The following is a 15,440-nucleotide window of genomic DNA, read 5'->3' on the forward strand; positions in this document are numbered from 1 at the left end:
CCTCCCTTTATCCAGTAGTGGTTAAAAAAAAAAAAGAGTAACTTCCACTGCACTGAAGAAATGTATGATGCACAGAAAGGACAAGTGCATTCACTGATATGTCCTGGTTGCTGTGGGGTTTATCTCTGGCTGTTTATAAAGCATCCTTTACAAGTCCGGATGAAGCACAAGAAAGAACTTAATTCTAAACCACAGTACTGAAGTGGAAAATATTTGACTGCAGAACTACAGTGCCTTTCGCATATAATTCGCTTCACATGCATTGTCTCTGTGCTGTTATGCTTTCTTAAATACACTCAACTCGGCACTGAAATTGGAAGGTTGGGGTTGAACAGCAGCAGGACTGTATTTCTGAGCTGTGGTTAATTTAAAGGTTATCAATGTTTCCCCAACATGAGCTTCCTCTGCCAGAAGTGTTCCTGGTGCCGAGTAACAGGAAAGCAATAAAAAGGCAAGGCTGGTGACGACGGTATATGAGCAAGCTAACATTTTGCAAAAGATTACAGCAATGTTAAAATCAGTGGACAAAAGCCAAGCCTGATGCAAGCTCATGCAGCTGTACAGAATACATCATTTTCCTGAAGACTGTTTGGCTACAGATTTCATACTGACAGAATACTTTCAGGGAAGGGTGGGATATTTTAGTGAGATAGTTGCAGTCTTCCAACCCTGAGTGTATGCACAAGCGCACACACAATTGTAACAATGTCAAATGCCTTACAAGGGTATCCAGGTTGTAGCCATAGAGGCAAAAGGAATCAGAACTCGTGGTTGAGGTGGTATCTTTTATTAGACCAACAGAGGTATACAGCTTACTTTTTTTTCCTCAGTGGCATGTGACACTGCTTTAACTGTCCCAATACTGTTAAAGTGATCTTCTGTGCACAGACAAGACTTGTAATGCACTGCTTTGAAAATACAGGTGAAAGCTTTTGTCAACTGTAACACTCCTACGTAACATCAGAACTGATGGCTTGTTATTGTCCGGGCTTTAGTGCCAGGTTAGCTAAGCTGTTATCCAGATCCTTGGAGTAATCATTGGAACCCTTTACTCTTCCATAGGATAGACAATAAGACAAAATTGAACAGGTGTGCATTACAAGGGATGATAAAATCAGATGAGATAAAATTTGCAAGGGCCTGTTTAGATGATGCAATCCTTTGATGAAGCAAAATTTATCACAGTTATGTAGTTAATGAGATTACTCAAGGGAGGAACTGCTCCTTAGCATGATATTGTTCAGTCTACCTCCCAAATTAACCAAGACCTTGTGGCGAAATGCCGGGCTAGCGGCTCCGGCACCGCTTAGGGGAGCCGCGGGCTTTGCGGAGTTGTGTGAGCGCGCGGCTTGTGGGGCGGGATTGAGGTAGCTCTTAGCCGCCCTCGAGGTTCGCCGAGTTGGCACAAGTAGACGACTTAGAGTAAGTAGTTAGTGTCTCTTAATCTATAGGGTGTCCGTTGGTTCACGAGGTTCCAGAGCCAGCCCTTGCGTTCCAACAGTGGAACAAGTCCAAAGCTAGGTGCGGCTGCCGGCTCCTTAAGTCCCAGAACTGGTCAACGGCTCATTGATATGGAATGTTAGTCATAAAAGTTATTACGGAGTAGATATAGAGTAAAATAAAAAGATTTATTCACTCACCTGGCCTCACCCTCTTACAAGTAAGAGGGGAGGCCGGTTGGAACGAAGTTGCAGTAAATACAAGTATAGCGAGCGTAGGTATGCTGTCTAAGCTACGATGAGAGGCAGTCGAGAAGCGGAGTCTCCGATGTTTCTTCAGTTACAGTATGCTGGATACTAAAGGGGTCTGTTGGTTCACGGGGTTCCAGAGCCAGCAGCTGCCGACTCCGTAGTCCCAGAACTGGTCAACAGCTCATGAATGGGATAGTCTATAGGGTGTCCGTTGGTTCACGAGGTTCCAGAGCCAGTCCTTGCGTTCCAACAGTGGAACAAGTCCAAAGCTAGGTGCGGCTGCAGGCTCCTTAAGTCCCAGAACTGGTCAACGGCTCATAATTGGGAAACACAAAGCAATACTGTAACACAGCGAATCGTTGTCAGTTGTCGGATTTCTGAGGCCTTTATCTTCGCTGGGATACGCCCAGGCGGGGAGGCTGAGAACCGGTCTGCGGGGTGATCAGGCCCACAGAGTTTTCCAGTTGTCGTCTCTGCTGCTTCCTGCTTTTTGCCTCTTTTATAAATGTTTGTTGGACTGCCTCTATGACACTAACTATAGTATACAAATAGGATAATTTTCTTTTACATAATTATTGCTAGGCAGATTTTCTACATAAGTTTCATTTCTGCAAAAATGACACTTTTAGATAAGAAATGAAATTTACAGAATGCGCATGTGTAGCTTAATGCCAGTGGAGAAAAGTACAAAGCATTCATTTTGATTAACAGTCCACTTCAAGGTTACATAAATGTGAGAGTGCCGCGCGGCAGTTACACAAAAAAAAGAAAAAATAATATAAAGTCTTTGCTAAAAACTATAAGACAGTTACATGCCCCCGTGCCGTGGGGCAGTGAAACATTTATGTAGTGGTCTCATTTAAAAACAGGTTGATGGTGAATAGTTCTTCTTCGTTAGGTTCATTAGAAAGTTTGGTATAGACAAAGGCACTTACAGAGTTTATACGATTTTGGATATACTTCATAACACAAGAACAAATACAAAAGAAAATGATAACAGGTACAAATACTAAGGAGTGCTGAAAGTAGGTTAGATAGCCAAGATGAAATATTAAAACCTAGTGCATTAAAGACTTGAGAAAGTAGACTGTTGCCAACGCCAGCGATGCCGTTGACACGGGTAGCTATTTTGCGAATACTATTAACCTGTTGGTTAAGTGGAATGGAAACATTTGGAATTGCAATGCAACATAGGTCATTAGATAGGTGTAATAACTAGGAACAGGAAAACAGAGTGTGTCACTAACGATAGACATAGCATGGTGGGCATTAGCTTGTAGCTATAGTTCATTTACGGGAATCTTTAGGCGTGACAGATGGTGTTGTATAGTGGTTACGACAGTGATGCGCAGGGGTAGTGTTAACGGAACGATGAATAGGCTCGCTGACGTATCGCGTTAGCAGGGAATACAGTCACTTCTTCGGAGGAGTGGTTTCTACGGAGTCAAGGCGCGTATACAAGATGGGTGACGAAGGTTTTCCGAACGGCTGTCCCATGCGATACATTTGCCTGTAGAGAAAATAAACTGATTAAGGCAGGGTATAAAAGCTATATACAGAATAATAGCTAGTCTTTTATCTCGGAACGACGACTCAGCCAATTATGATGGGCTAATAATGTCTTATTGGGCGTGTCAGTTTTAACGTGATAAGTGTTTGGGTAGGTTCCTGCAGATTGTATTGTTCCTTGGTATAGAAGCTGTTTCTTTTCGGTAGACCCTGGTAGGAAGCCAAATCTTGCTCGCTCTAATGACGTTCAAGTAGGTGGTCCTTGGGCTGGTGGTTGTTGGGGCAAACTATAGGCGGAGGGATGATTTGGCTGTTGAATCGAGGGCTGTGTCCATACTGGTTGAGTTGTAAGGGCTGCTGGGGGAAATGAAGAAGACGACTGAGATACAAGTCCGGTGGGTGAAAAAGACTGCGGTTCTGCGAGTAGAGCAAATCGTTTTAATGTTTGACTGGCAGGGGAGTCTAGTTGGCGTTGTAAATGAAGAACAGTACTGCTAGGCTTGCCAACAGCAGTAATCATTACTAGGCGAGCTGCTTGCCCAAACCCGGCTCCATAAACTTGGTATGCTTCTTCTACTCCCTCTAGGGTAATTGGGACTTTACTAGGATCTGGTAGGTACTTATGTGGCCACTTGTCTATAGTGGTCCTGAAATCTGCGCTGCCAATTTGGTTTTCTCTAGGATCCCATCGCAGGAAAGAGCAGCCTATCATGGCATAAATAAGTGACAAAGCTCTTGGTTGTTCAAGTAGAGTAGAGAGTCCGTCATGGATTCTATAGGGACAGTTGAGAAGTGCCCCGACAGCTAGGGCAGCCGGCGATAACACTGGTAAGTCTTCTACATCTAGAATTTCGGTATTCACGCAGATTCCTCCACTCCACTGGGATTGTTGCATTAAATATCGCGCTTCTGTCTTGTCCAGTGTCTCCATAGCATGTACGACTACGAGACGGCCTAACCAGATGGCGGGGGTTTCATCTGGGCCAATTCGTGTATCCAAATAGAGTTCTCGTAACTCGCTTCGGTCGCGCGTTCTGAAGACGATGGTTGTACGTTCTGTTTTCATGGGGTCGCGCTTTCCCTTAGTTTTGTTATTTTCTGTATGTCGTTGGTTGCTCTCACCCTCGTTTTCTTCTTTTATACTTTCTTCTCCTTCTCCCCTTTCGCCCTCCTCTTGCTCCCCTTCATCTCTAGAAAATGGAAGTGTGTCATCCTCCTCTTCATCTTCTTCAGTAATAACTTTTCGAGTCCGGGTAGTAACAGGCAAGGCAGCTCTTCGAGTAACAGCTGGTAAAGTAGTTTTTCGGGTGGCAACTGGTAAGACGGCTAATGGCAGAGTTGTCGATGGTAATGGTGGATAAATTGACGATATTAGCATGGTAGTAGTAGCAGAAGGGTTAAGTTCTGTAGTAACGACAGCGGCTAGTGGTGCGGTGGCGGCTGGCGGTGCGACAGCGGCGGCTGGCGGAGCGGCAATGGCGGCTGGCGGCGGGACGGCGGCTGGTGGAGCGGCAACGGCGGCTGGCGGAGCGGCGGCTGGCGGCGGGACGGCGGCTGGCGGAGCGGCGACTGGCGGCGGGACGGTGGCTGGCGGAGCGGTGGCGGTGACTGGCGGGATGACGGCTGGCGGAACGGCGGCGACTGCTGGCGGAACGGCGGCTGCTGCTGGCGGAACAATAGCAACAACTGGGGGGTAGAGGAGCTTTGCGGCGGTGTTAACTGGAGGGTTAGGCTCTGAATACGGAGGTGGTTCCTTATATTCAGTTAGTGTATATTCTGGAGCAGTTGGAGTAGTTGGGGGAAGGCATGGAAGTAACTTCGCTTCCTTTAAGCACTCAGGGCTCTCTTCTGGGTTGGTCAGCATGCTTGATGCCTTTGCGGCTGCTAGTTCTGTGGCATTGCGGCATGCAGTGTGGAGCTGCGACTCTAAGTCTCCTATAGCTCCTACAGCATTTATGAAGTGTCGCAACAAAACTTCTGTCACTCTACTGGGAATTATTTCTGTTTTGTTAAAGAGTCTTTTCTTGGCTCCCCTCTCGGCTTCTAGTTCGCGGCGGCAGCGGACTAGACTATCATAGGCCTTCCCAGTTTCAGGTATTCGCTGGGGGTTAATTTGGCCGGGGGGGTGCTTTCCTATGACATTATGAAGGAGCCCTAGAATAGAGGCTTGTTCTTCACTGGCCGGCGACGCATCTCCTTTAGAAGGGAGAATGCCTGCAAGGGCTCCGTTTCCCCCTGCATTTGTTGGGGAAAATATGACTTTGGGGGCGGCCATTACACACCCCAGAGCAGCAGCAGCTAGTGAGCATGTCCAGATTCTACTTCCTGGTTCGTTCACCCAAATGCGACCAGAGATTTGAGTCTTAGGGTCGCTATCGCCTGCCGCATGATAGGCAAGATGATTCCAAAGATCATCAGAGGTTAATGGGGGTGAACGGTGTCCCAGTCGCCAGGGACACATGCAGACTAGCATGGCCTGATCGTCTACTTGGGATCCTGTTCGTGACGCCATGTGGCGAAATGCCGGGCTAGCGGCTCCGGCACCGCTTAGGGGAGCCGCGGGCTTTGCGGAGTTGTGTGAGCGCGCGGCTTGTGGGGCGGGATTGAGGTAGCTCTTAGCCGCCCTCGAGGTTCGCCGAGTTGGCACAAGTAGACGACTTAGAGTAAGTAGTTAGTGTCTCTTAATCTATAGGGTGTCCGTTGGTTCACGAGGTTCCAGAGCCAGCCCTTGCGTTCCAACAGTGGAACAAGTCCAAAGCTAGGTGCGGCTGCCGGCTCCTTAAGTCCCAGAACTGGTCAACGGCTCATTGATATGGAATGTTAGTCATAAAAGTTATTACGGAGTAGATATAGAGTAAAATAAAAAGATTTATTCACTCACCTGGCCTCACCCTCTTACAAGTAAGAGGGGAGGCCGGTTGGAACGAAGTTGCAGTAAATACAAGTATAGCGAGCGTAGGTATGCTGTCTAAGCTACGATGAGAGGCAGTCGAGAAGCGGAGTCTCCGATGTTTCTTCAGTTACAGTATGCTGGATACTAAAGGGGTCTGTTGGTTCACGGGGTTCCAGAGCCAGCAGCTGCCGACTCGTAGTCCCAGAACTGGTCAACAGCTCATGAATGGGATACTCTATAGGGTGTCCGTTGGTTCACGAGGTTCCAGAGCCAGTCCTTGCGTTCCAACAGTGGAACAAGTCCAAAGCTAGGTGCGGCTGCAGGCTCCTTAAGTCCCAGAACTGGTCAACGGCTCATAATTGGGAAACACAAAGCAATACTGTAACACAGCGAATCGTTGTCAGTTGTCGGATTTCTGAGGCCTTTATCTTCGCTGGGATACGCCCAGGCGGGGAGGCTGAGAACCGGTCTGCGGGGTGATCAGGCCCACAGAGTTTTCCAGTTGTCGTCTCTGCTGCTTCCTGCTTTTTGCCTCTTTTATAAATGTTTGTTGGACTGCCTCTATGACACTAACTATAGTATACAAATAGGATAATTTTCTTTTACATAATTATTGCTAGGCAGATTTTCTACATAAGTTTCATTTCTGCAAAAATGACACTTTTAGATAAGAAATGAAATTTACAGAATGCGCATGTGTAGCTTAATGCCAGTGGAGAAAAGTACAAAGCATTCATTTTGATTAACAGTCCACTTCAAGGTTACATAAATGTGAGAGTGCCGCGCGGCAGTTACACAAAAAAAAGAGAAAATAATATAAAGTCTTTGCTAAAAACTATAAGACAGTTACAGACCTCAGAAGACTGAGAATGCTGATGAGTCCTATGAAGCTGAGTGAATGGGCAGCACAGCGGTAGGTGGATTCAGTTTTGATATATGCAAGGTAATGAACAGTGTGAGCTACTCACACTCATTACTGGTTTCTAGATTAACTGTAAGTATTTAGGAAGAAAGATCTGGGAGCTAGTATGCTTAGAGCTCAATAAACATCCTCAACTCAGCATGCAGCAGTAGTTAGACTGTTAGGATGCTGGAAGCAAATGCCATTCTCAGCCTCTTGTAACGCAACATTTAAACACTACCCCTGCTGAAGTATTAACACCTCCTGCTTTATTAGCAAAGAAAGCAACAGTAACAAGATTTAATTTAATCTTCTTCTCAGACTTGGCTGCTCCAAAGCTTCATCCTTCACAACTGCCCAGCCCCACCCCTTTCTCCGATACTTTGAATCTGAGCAATAATTCAGTCCTATCACCCCCTGAGCAGAACTCACTTAGCATTTTTCCAAAGAGATAACAGTCGGGTGGGAACACACCCTGCCTTAGTTAACCCATTCATTTCAACTATTAATTTTACAATGGATGTATTATAAAAATACTTCCAAAAGTAGCAGGTTTTTTGTTTGTGGTTGTTGTTGTTTTGCTTTTTAATGTTTAAAAACAGAGGCAGAATAAATGGGATATTAATTAAAGAGCTGGAATCATTAAAAAAAAAACCCCTTATCATAGATACCAAAGCAAAAATAATTAGATGCGTTAAAATCACTGATATGAGGTTATTAGAACTGAGTAAAATTTACAAGATCTATGCTGAAGGAAATGCTAACTTCAGTATTTGATTTTGCCCTGGATGAGGACAAACAGCTGTCATTTCAAAATGCTTCATGTAATAAAAACTGTGAAAAAAATTATGTGGGATGCTGAAATGTTTCATTTCCACAGTTTTGATCAAAACCAGACATTTTGGCATCCTCTAAAGCAGAAAGTTGTGTTCTGGTTGATAGACTGCAATGCTGCTGACCTGCCATTTATCTTTATGTGAGAGGGCAACACTAGATCTTTGCACCCCTAAAGCCTGCAAAACGCAACCTGCGCAAAGGATTAGCACAAGCTGCATTTGCTGCTTTCACCCTCTGTGGCCTAGGGGTTTCTTTAGGCACTCTCAAGGTCTGAGCCATTGTGGTGAGCACTGTATGTACATAGAAAAAGAAAGTAATTTCCCACAACAACTTGTAGTATAAATTAACAAAGAGAGGAAGAAGGAGGGAAACTGGAATGAGTACCCTGAAGTTACCAACAACTCAGTTGCAGAACTGAGAATAGATCCTGGAGGTCTGACTCTCTGGCCATCAAACTATTGACCACATTAAGCTGCCTTGCAAGCACATACCCCAAAGAATAAATCAATGAGACTGTATAGATAAGATAATTGATCCTAGTGACAGGATCAAAGCCACTTACTATGTCTCCACTGTGACTTCAATACAAAAATTAGGTTTATTCCACTCCAGCTGCTAACCCTTCCATTGTCTGAGATAGTGATACATCCTTTTCTGATCATTTGAAATCAAAATGATCCTCTGCAAATTCTCCAGGTGCCCACTTTATATCTCCTAATTTATGGATGTTTCATTTGTCAGCTGGGTTAGCATTCTGCAAAGCCTGGCTCTGCCTAACAAGCTGGTGGAAGTTTCAGATCCATTCATTTCCTCTGGAGTTTTCATTTCACTGATTCACCCCATACAGGAAAATATAGAGTTGCCTCCTTAGAAAAAAAAGCAGCAGGGATTCTAGTCTAAGTTATTTTTCAGATACATGTTTCTCCTTTTTCTTTTCTTTATTTTTTTCCTCCCAATTTCTTGGAAGCTGATGAAATCTGGGCTGTGTGTGGAATAGGGAATAGGATCTATCATATCTTGAAGAATAAGCATGTCACCCCAGAGTGAGTGCTGGTGTCTAAGGAACTGTGTGCTCATTCTGTTCTGCTGAATGGTCTGGAATTATTTTCTTCCTCTCATCAAACATAATTTTTAAGGCTATTGGGCCAATTTTCATAATTACATGAGCACCTAAAAAGCAGACAGGCACCCATGAAATGTAAAAGAGCATCTTCACTCAGTCCTATCTATTTTAAGTGGGACTTAAATGCCTATGTCACTTAGGATCCTTTGAAGATTTTGTAAATCCATAAATTGCTTGAAAAAGGCATCAAAGTAGTTTATCTGCTCTTCCTTTTCTTTATTCTGCTTTTAGCCTTAAGTCTGAACCCTGTTAGCTTTGTTGTAGTATGTGATGATCAAAATAAAAGAGGGAGCAGAAGAAAGCCTATTCTCTCCAAGTGACATTACTTTAAGCATATTAGGAACCATAGCCACTGTGAGCAACATTTTATTCTGTTTGAGCAGGAAGAATTTTTTGCTGTTATGGTCCCAGCTTATCCCTGCCTACTAATACCAGCTTGCGTACATTACTGTCATTAGAGGGTGAAAGTACTCCATGTGGTGAATCAGGCATTAGCTAATTAGCTAGGTAGTTTCACGATAATGTGCATCTCATATGGTTAGTGAATAATGGGTCATGTTCTGGTATTAGTAAAAGAGCTTCATTATTCATATTACAAAAAATGCCTATTGTTCATAGGGTGTAAGCTACGCTTGTAAAACAAGGCTGATATGGTACCTAGTTCTCACCCCCACTGCTCTGCACAGGATTGAATCTCAATCAGTGGATATTAGTGACTTTACAGGTGCTAGACTGATAGGACTAGAAAAGCAAGTCCTCTCTTTCTGTGCAGAATGGATAAGCCTTTTCCTAAATTCTTGGTCATTTCTCAAGGGGTGAAAAGCATTTCAGTCTCTATCACTGAATGCTGTTGTTGCCCACAGCTGTCTGACAGTCAGTTTACTCTAGCTGAAGATTTACTCTGTTTACTCTGGCCCTAGAAGCCACACTGTCAAGAGTAAGGCAAAGATGCACATTTGCGTCTTTGAGTCTCTCAAACAAGTCCTTATGCCTAACCGCACACTGTAGCAGAAAATTCTTTCCAGTTTATTTGCGGCCAGTTGACCTGTATGCCCAGCATTGTTAGGATTCACACAGCACATTGTGCGCTCAAGACCGGACTAGACAAAGCACTAGCAAACATACAATTGGAAATAACTCTGAATCACAGTCCTACTCATACTGGACACTCTATTTTAAGCATCATTTATGCTGCAGGGATGAATGTTATGGTACAGGACCTGTCTCTGAAAGAGAAGGGTCACTGACTACCTGAAGTCCAGCAGGAACTTTGTTGCTGCTACTAATTCTCTGTGAAGGAGGCTGAAAGCCAGGAACAGCACAAGGATTTGCTGTTCTAGGCTAATTAAATTTTGCTGCTATTGTAAGATATTTGGGACTGGGCAGGTACCAGACAGAGCCTGGAGTGGTGGCTTGGCAGAGCCAAAACTGCACTGCTTCCTTTTGCAAATGCCCAGATTCCCAAAATGGCCCCCAGTGAGCATGCGCAAGGTATGTGCACATTGTTTTTGCTGCCTCTTCAATTTACCACCATAGGGAGCTATCTGTGCTGCCTGACTGGTTACACCAGCCCTGTTGGATCTGAAACAGTGTGGTTTTCTTATCAGTCTTATCAATGAAATGGTTTTAGTTCCTGAGCACAGAAGAAATGTCTTCCTTGCTAGAAGCATATTTCATAGTTTCTCCCACCTTCTGCCAGTTCTCACCCAGCAGGGGCCCCAAGATGGTCTGTTTTAGATTTCAGTTCAGTGTGACGCCAAGATTGCTCACTGATTGGAGCATTTGAGCCGCACAATTTTAAGAAGCCTTCTTGCTTTCCTTAAACTACTACTACAATAGCTCTATAATGGAACTAGCTTCCAACTAAGGTCCTACCAACTAACCACAGATTTTTCTTCCTAACTCTGAAGGCAGGGATGAAATTAAATACAGACATTTTTGTATTCTTAATGACTTCAAAATGTTTCCAAGATGTTCTACAGGTGTCATAGGATGTGGTGAAATCCTGAAGCTAGTGGAAAAAATATTAAAGCCCTACATGATCAAAAAACAGGAACTTTATTAGGCTGCTAAGTCTATATGCTGGGACATGAGTGACTTGATTTTCAAAACCACCAAGCACCCACCATTTCTCATTGACTTACGAACCTAGCTTTAAGCAGAGACCTGAAAATCTCTTCACCTAACTTGTTCTTCTTCACTCCTTTTGTGTGCATCTCTCCATGCTATCCTTGACTTATGTTTCTTTCATTCTGAGGAAAACTGTGCTCCTAATCAAATCCGTGGATGTGCTGAAAGATATCACCATGTGATTATTTTGTGTGCCTCCAAGTTTCATACTGATTGTGGACCTAACTGAATGTGTGTCGGGTTGCAAGCCTGTTGGCATAATTAAGGACAATTTCAAGGCCTTAGTGTTCCAAAGGGCATATACAACCTGTATCTATTAGAGACTGGAGTCCTCAGTACCCTTAAGAATGAATGCCTCCTGCGTGTCTGATATGTCTACAGCTCCCACTGCTAGGGTGTCTGATGACATCCAAATCTTCAATACATTGATCCTTCCAGCCCCTCTGAGGCAGTAAAATGTTACTGTTCTCATTTCACAGAAGAGGAGCAGAAAGACTACGGCCCAGATTTTCAAAAGTGGGTAAAGGGGAGGAATTGTTCAATTTTTGGGTATCCAATTTAAGATGCTGTGACCGGCATGAAGCTACAAGGAAAGATTTACCCTGACTGGGTGAGAAGCAGAGCAGGCAAGACACCACGCCAGAACAAAAGCACGGTGAAAGTGAAACCGAGGCAGGGAAAAATGCCGTGCTAAAAGAAAAAGAGAAAAAGGAACAGCAGAACTGGGACAAGCCGGGGCTATCTCCCGTGTCAACGTGGGCATGCTTTATGGCAGCATGCTGGTGCCAATTTGCCAGGTGGCTCCCTGAGACTGGGATAAAAGGCCTGGTGGAAGAGCAGCTTGGGGGACAGGAAGTGAGTTCCCGAACAGGCCCAGAGTGGCTTGGAGCAGAACAAAGCCCCACTGAAGAAACGTGGCGGCTGCCCCAGGAAGGGGCCTTCAAAGATAAACAGAGCCATACAAGGATCAGTGACTTATCTAAAGGAACACCGTGGACTCCGGATATCTCCAGCCCAGATTGGATCCAGATGAGACCTGAAGGGACAAGAAGAGACGGATGTCTGAGCTGTAGCAAGTATAGAGATGAGAGAGAGAGAGAATGATGCCAGGGAGTAAGGTAACCCAGGGTCAGGCAGATGCTTAGGCGGGACCAAGTACAGTCAGGGAAAACTTGGATAAGATAATGTCCGAATCTGACCAACATAAATTCAGAAGACCAGAACATCAGAATCTATACTGTACCAGAACTAGCAAACTGGAAACAACATCTTTAGTTGGCATTAGGTAGGGTGTAGGGGAGGCGGAGCCCCAAGCAGGAAGAACAGCTGGGAAGATTGAAGGAAGGCATCGGGAAGGACAGGACAAATCATCTTCCTCCCAATTAAAATAATTTATTCCAGCAAGATGTGGCAGGTGAGACCCCCTGGGGAAACTTCCAAGACCCAGTAACAAGCTGTCTCTTCCTCAAGCAACAGCGAAACCAGAAAAGCCCATATGGACAAGACGCACAGGTGAATGGCACAGGAGACTACAGATGCCCAAAGGGGTCCTGATTTTCAGAGAGTGCAGCTGACCAATGCCTTTGAAAACTGAGATTCTTTGAAACTCTTCTATTTGTTGTAATCAATGGGATTGCCTTATCCTGGAGGGCCATCTCCAGTGGTGTTCCCCAGGGATCAGTGCTTGGGCCCATGCTCTTTAACATCTTTATCAATGACTTGGATGAGGGAGTGGAAAGTGCATTGATTAAGTTTGCAGATGACAGCAAGCTGTGGGGTAATGTGGGCACATCTGAGGAGAGGGTAAGAATCCAGGATGACCTTGACAGACTGGTCCTATGGGCTGAATACAGTCAGATAAGTTTCAATAGGGATAAGTGCTGGGTCCTTCATCTGGGTAGGAAGAACCTTCATCACAACTATACAATGGGTGGTAGTCCACTGGCTAACACTGCATCTGAAACAGACCTATGGGTGACAATCAACAAGAAGATGAATATGAGCCATCAGTGCAATGAAGTCACCAGCAGGGCAAACAGAACTCTGGTGTGCATGAATCGATGTGTTGTGAACAGATCCAGAGAGGTGCTTCTCCTCCTCTATTCAGCGTTGGTGAGGCCACAGCTGGAGTACTGTGTCCAGTTTTGGGCACCACACTTCAGGAAGGATGTGGATAAGTTTGAAAGGGTACAGAGAAGGACCACCCATATAATTAGAGGCCTGAAGGATAGGGTCTATGAGGAGAGACTCCGGGAACTTGGTTTGTTCAGTCTGCATAAGAGAAGACTGAGAGGTGACTTGATAGCTGCCTACAAGTAAGTCAGGGGTGAACATCTAGGGGAGCAACTCTTCAGAAAGGCATCCCTTAGGAGGACGAGGACCAATGGGTACAACTATTGAGGAAAAATTTAGGCTAAACATAAGGAAAAACTTATTTTCTGTAAGGGTATCTAGAATCTGGAACACACTCCTGGCAGAGATGGTGCAGTCGTCATCCTTGGAGGTGTTCAAGAGGAGGCTGGACAAGCACCTTGTTGAGCTCATTTGAGCCCAATAACCTAGTGCCCATGGTTGGGGACTGGACTTGATGATCTTACAGGTCTCTTCTGGTCCTTCTATTCTATGATTCTATGATTTGGCCATACACAACTGAAATGACCAAGGTCACTAGTTTTGAACACCTTGGCTGTCATCTCCCTATTCCCCTTCTATGAAACACAGAAGTTGTTTCAAAGTCTTTTCACACCTTGGTCTGCAATATTTTAAAGATTTGATTTGGTCCTGTCTACACTGTTGAAACAGACACCTAAGCTCTTCCAAACCCCTCTAGCCTGCTTGCTGAATGCATACTTTACTTGTTGTCCTAATCTGTACTGAAAAAGTTTCAGAACAGCTCCAGGTTTAAAATTCTTCAATAAATTGGAATTTCAAATACTTTTTAATTTTTGTTTAAATACTTTAATTTTTTTTAATGGGGGGAGGGCATTCAGAATGCAGAAGGACAGATTTAAATAAGATGTGAGGGTAAGTTTTGGCTGGTTTTCAGTTGTGTACGTTCTTGCTCAGTAACCTAGATAGTTGAATGATGAGGCATTTTTAGGCCACACAGAAAAAATTATATTAGTAGGCGATGAAATGTTAATGGCCTTTTATAAGCTAATATCATTATATTTTCATTAAGTAATGCAATCCAGAAAGAGAGAGAACAAACAATAACCTTGGGTGATACAATTTGAGACAATCTGTGATTCATCCATATAACATATAAACGCACCAGGGGACAATACATCCAAAAGCCTTCTACTTTTTATCTTGCATCCAATATTTTCTTTAGACTTATGCCAGTAACAGGTAATGCCAGCAGTTTAACGGAAATTTCATTAGATGTTACAGCCTTATTCATCATACAATTTTCCATTCTTGTTCTTAGTAGATCTTCTGGCTAAAATGACTAGCAATAAAATTTATAGTCCCAGAAGGAAATTTACCCAATAAAAAGAAAAGGGGCCGGGGAAATATAATTAAAGCCTTCCTCATAGATGAAACAGCAAAGAAATTGAAGGTGCAACACAGGCTCAACTGTAGCTACCACCCCCACTCTCCCTGAGACAAAATGTAAAGTGTTTGTCATGGGAGACTCCATCCTGAGGGGGACTGAGGGGGCAATCTTCTGCCCCGAACCCTTAGCACAGGAAGTTTGCTGCTTCCCAGGAGCCCGTATCCAAGACATTGAGGAGAAGATCCATGAACTCCTCCAGCCCGCTGACCACTACCCTATGCTCCTTATCCATGTGGGCACAAATGACAGGGCTCGGAGCACTCCCAGTGGGGTCATGAAGCATTACAGGGATTTGGGAGCAGGGCTAAAGGGTTTGGGGGTGCAGGTGGTGTTTTCTTCGATCCTCCAAGTCTCGGGCTATGGGCTGAGGAGGGAGAGGAGGACTGAGGTAGTGAACCAAAGACTGGCACTGGTGTCATCGGGAAGGCTTTGGCTTCCATGACCACAGTCCACTCTTTGGGGAGAGAGGCAGCGAGCTGCTGAGAAGGGATGGCTTCCACCTCTCTTCACTGGGGAGGAGGCTCTTCTCAGCCAGACTGGCTGACTGCTCCACGAGGCTTTAAACTGAGCCTGCCAGGGGATGGGGGGACTACCGCCATTGCAGGCCCACTGAGCAACCATTGCAAAGCCAGCAGGCCAAGGCACTTAAGGGAGTCCACCCCTGTTCCAGTCCCAAGGGGACACTTGCCTGCCTGTACACAAATGCCAGGAGCTTGGGGAATGAACAAGAGAAACTCGTCCTCCTGCTTAACACAAATAACTATGATCTCATAGGGATAAGGGATACCTGGTGGGAC

The 15,440-nt window shown here is 44.7% G+C and overlaps 1 protein-coding gene and 1 long non-coding RNA gene across 2 annotated transcripts in view; one reads left to right on the forward strand and one right to left on the reverse strand.

Moving 5' to 3' along the window:
• LOC149862057 (pyroglutamylated RF-amide peptide receptor-like) overlaps positions 1-15,440 on the forward strand; it is a 62,871-nt gene that overhangs the window by 17,554 nt on the left and 29,877 nt on the right. The window lies entirely within an intron of this gene.
• The window catches only part of LOC149862058 (uncharacterized), a 34,081-nt gene continuing 20,250 nt past the window's right edge, over positions 1,610-15,440 (reverse strand). Inside the window, exon 2 of the long non-coding RNA XR_016443157.1 lies at positions 1,610-3,201. This is a non-coding gene — a long non-coding RNA (uncharacterized LOC149862058). The remainder of the gene's footprint in view (positions 3,202-15,440) is intronic.

Source organism: Crocodylus siamensis, chromosome 6 (assembly GCF_052110815.1).
Source record: "Crocodylus siamensis isolate JL-2025a chromosome 6, ASM5211081v1, whole genome shotgun sequence".
Lineage (NCBI taxonomy): Eukaryota > Metazoa > Chordata > Crocodylia > Crocodylidae > Crocodylus > Crocodylus siamensis.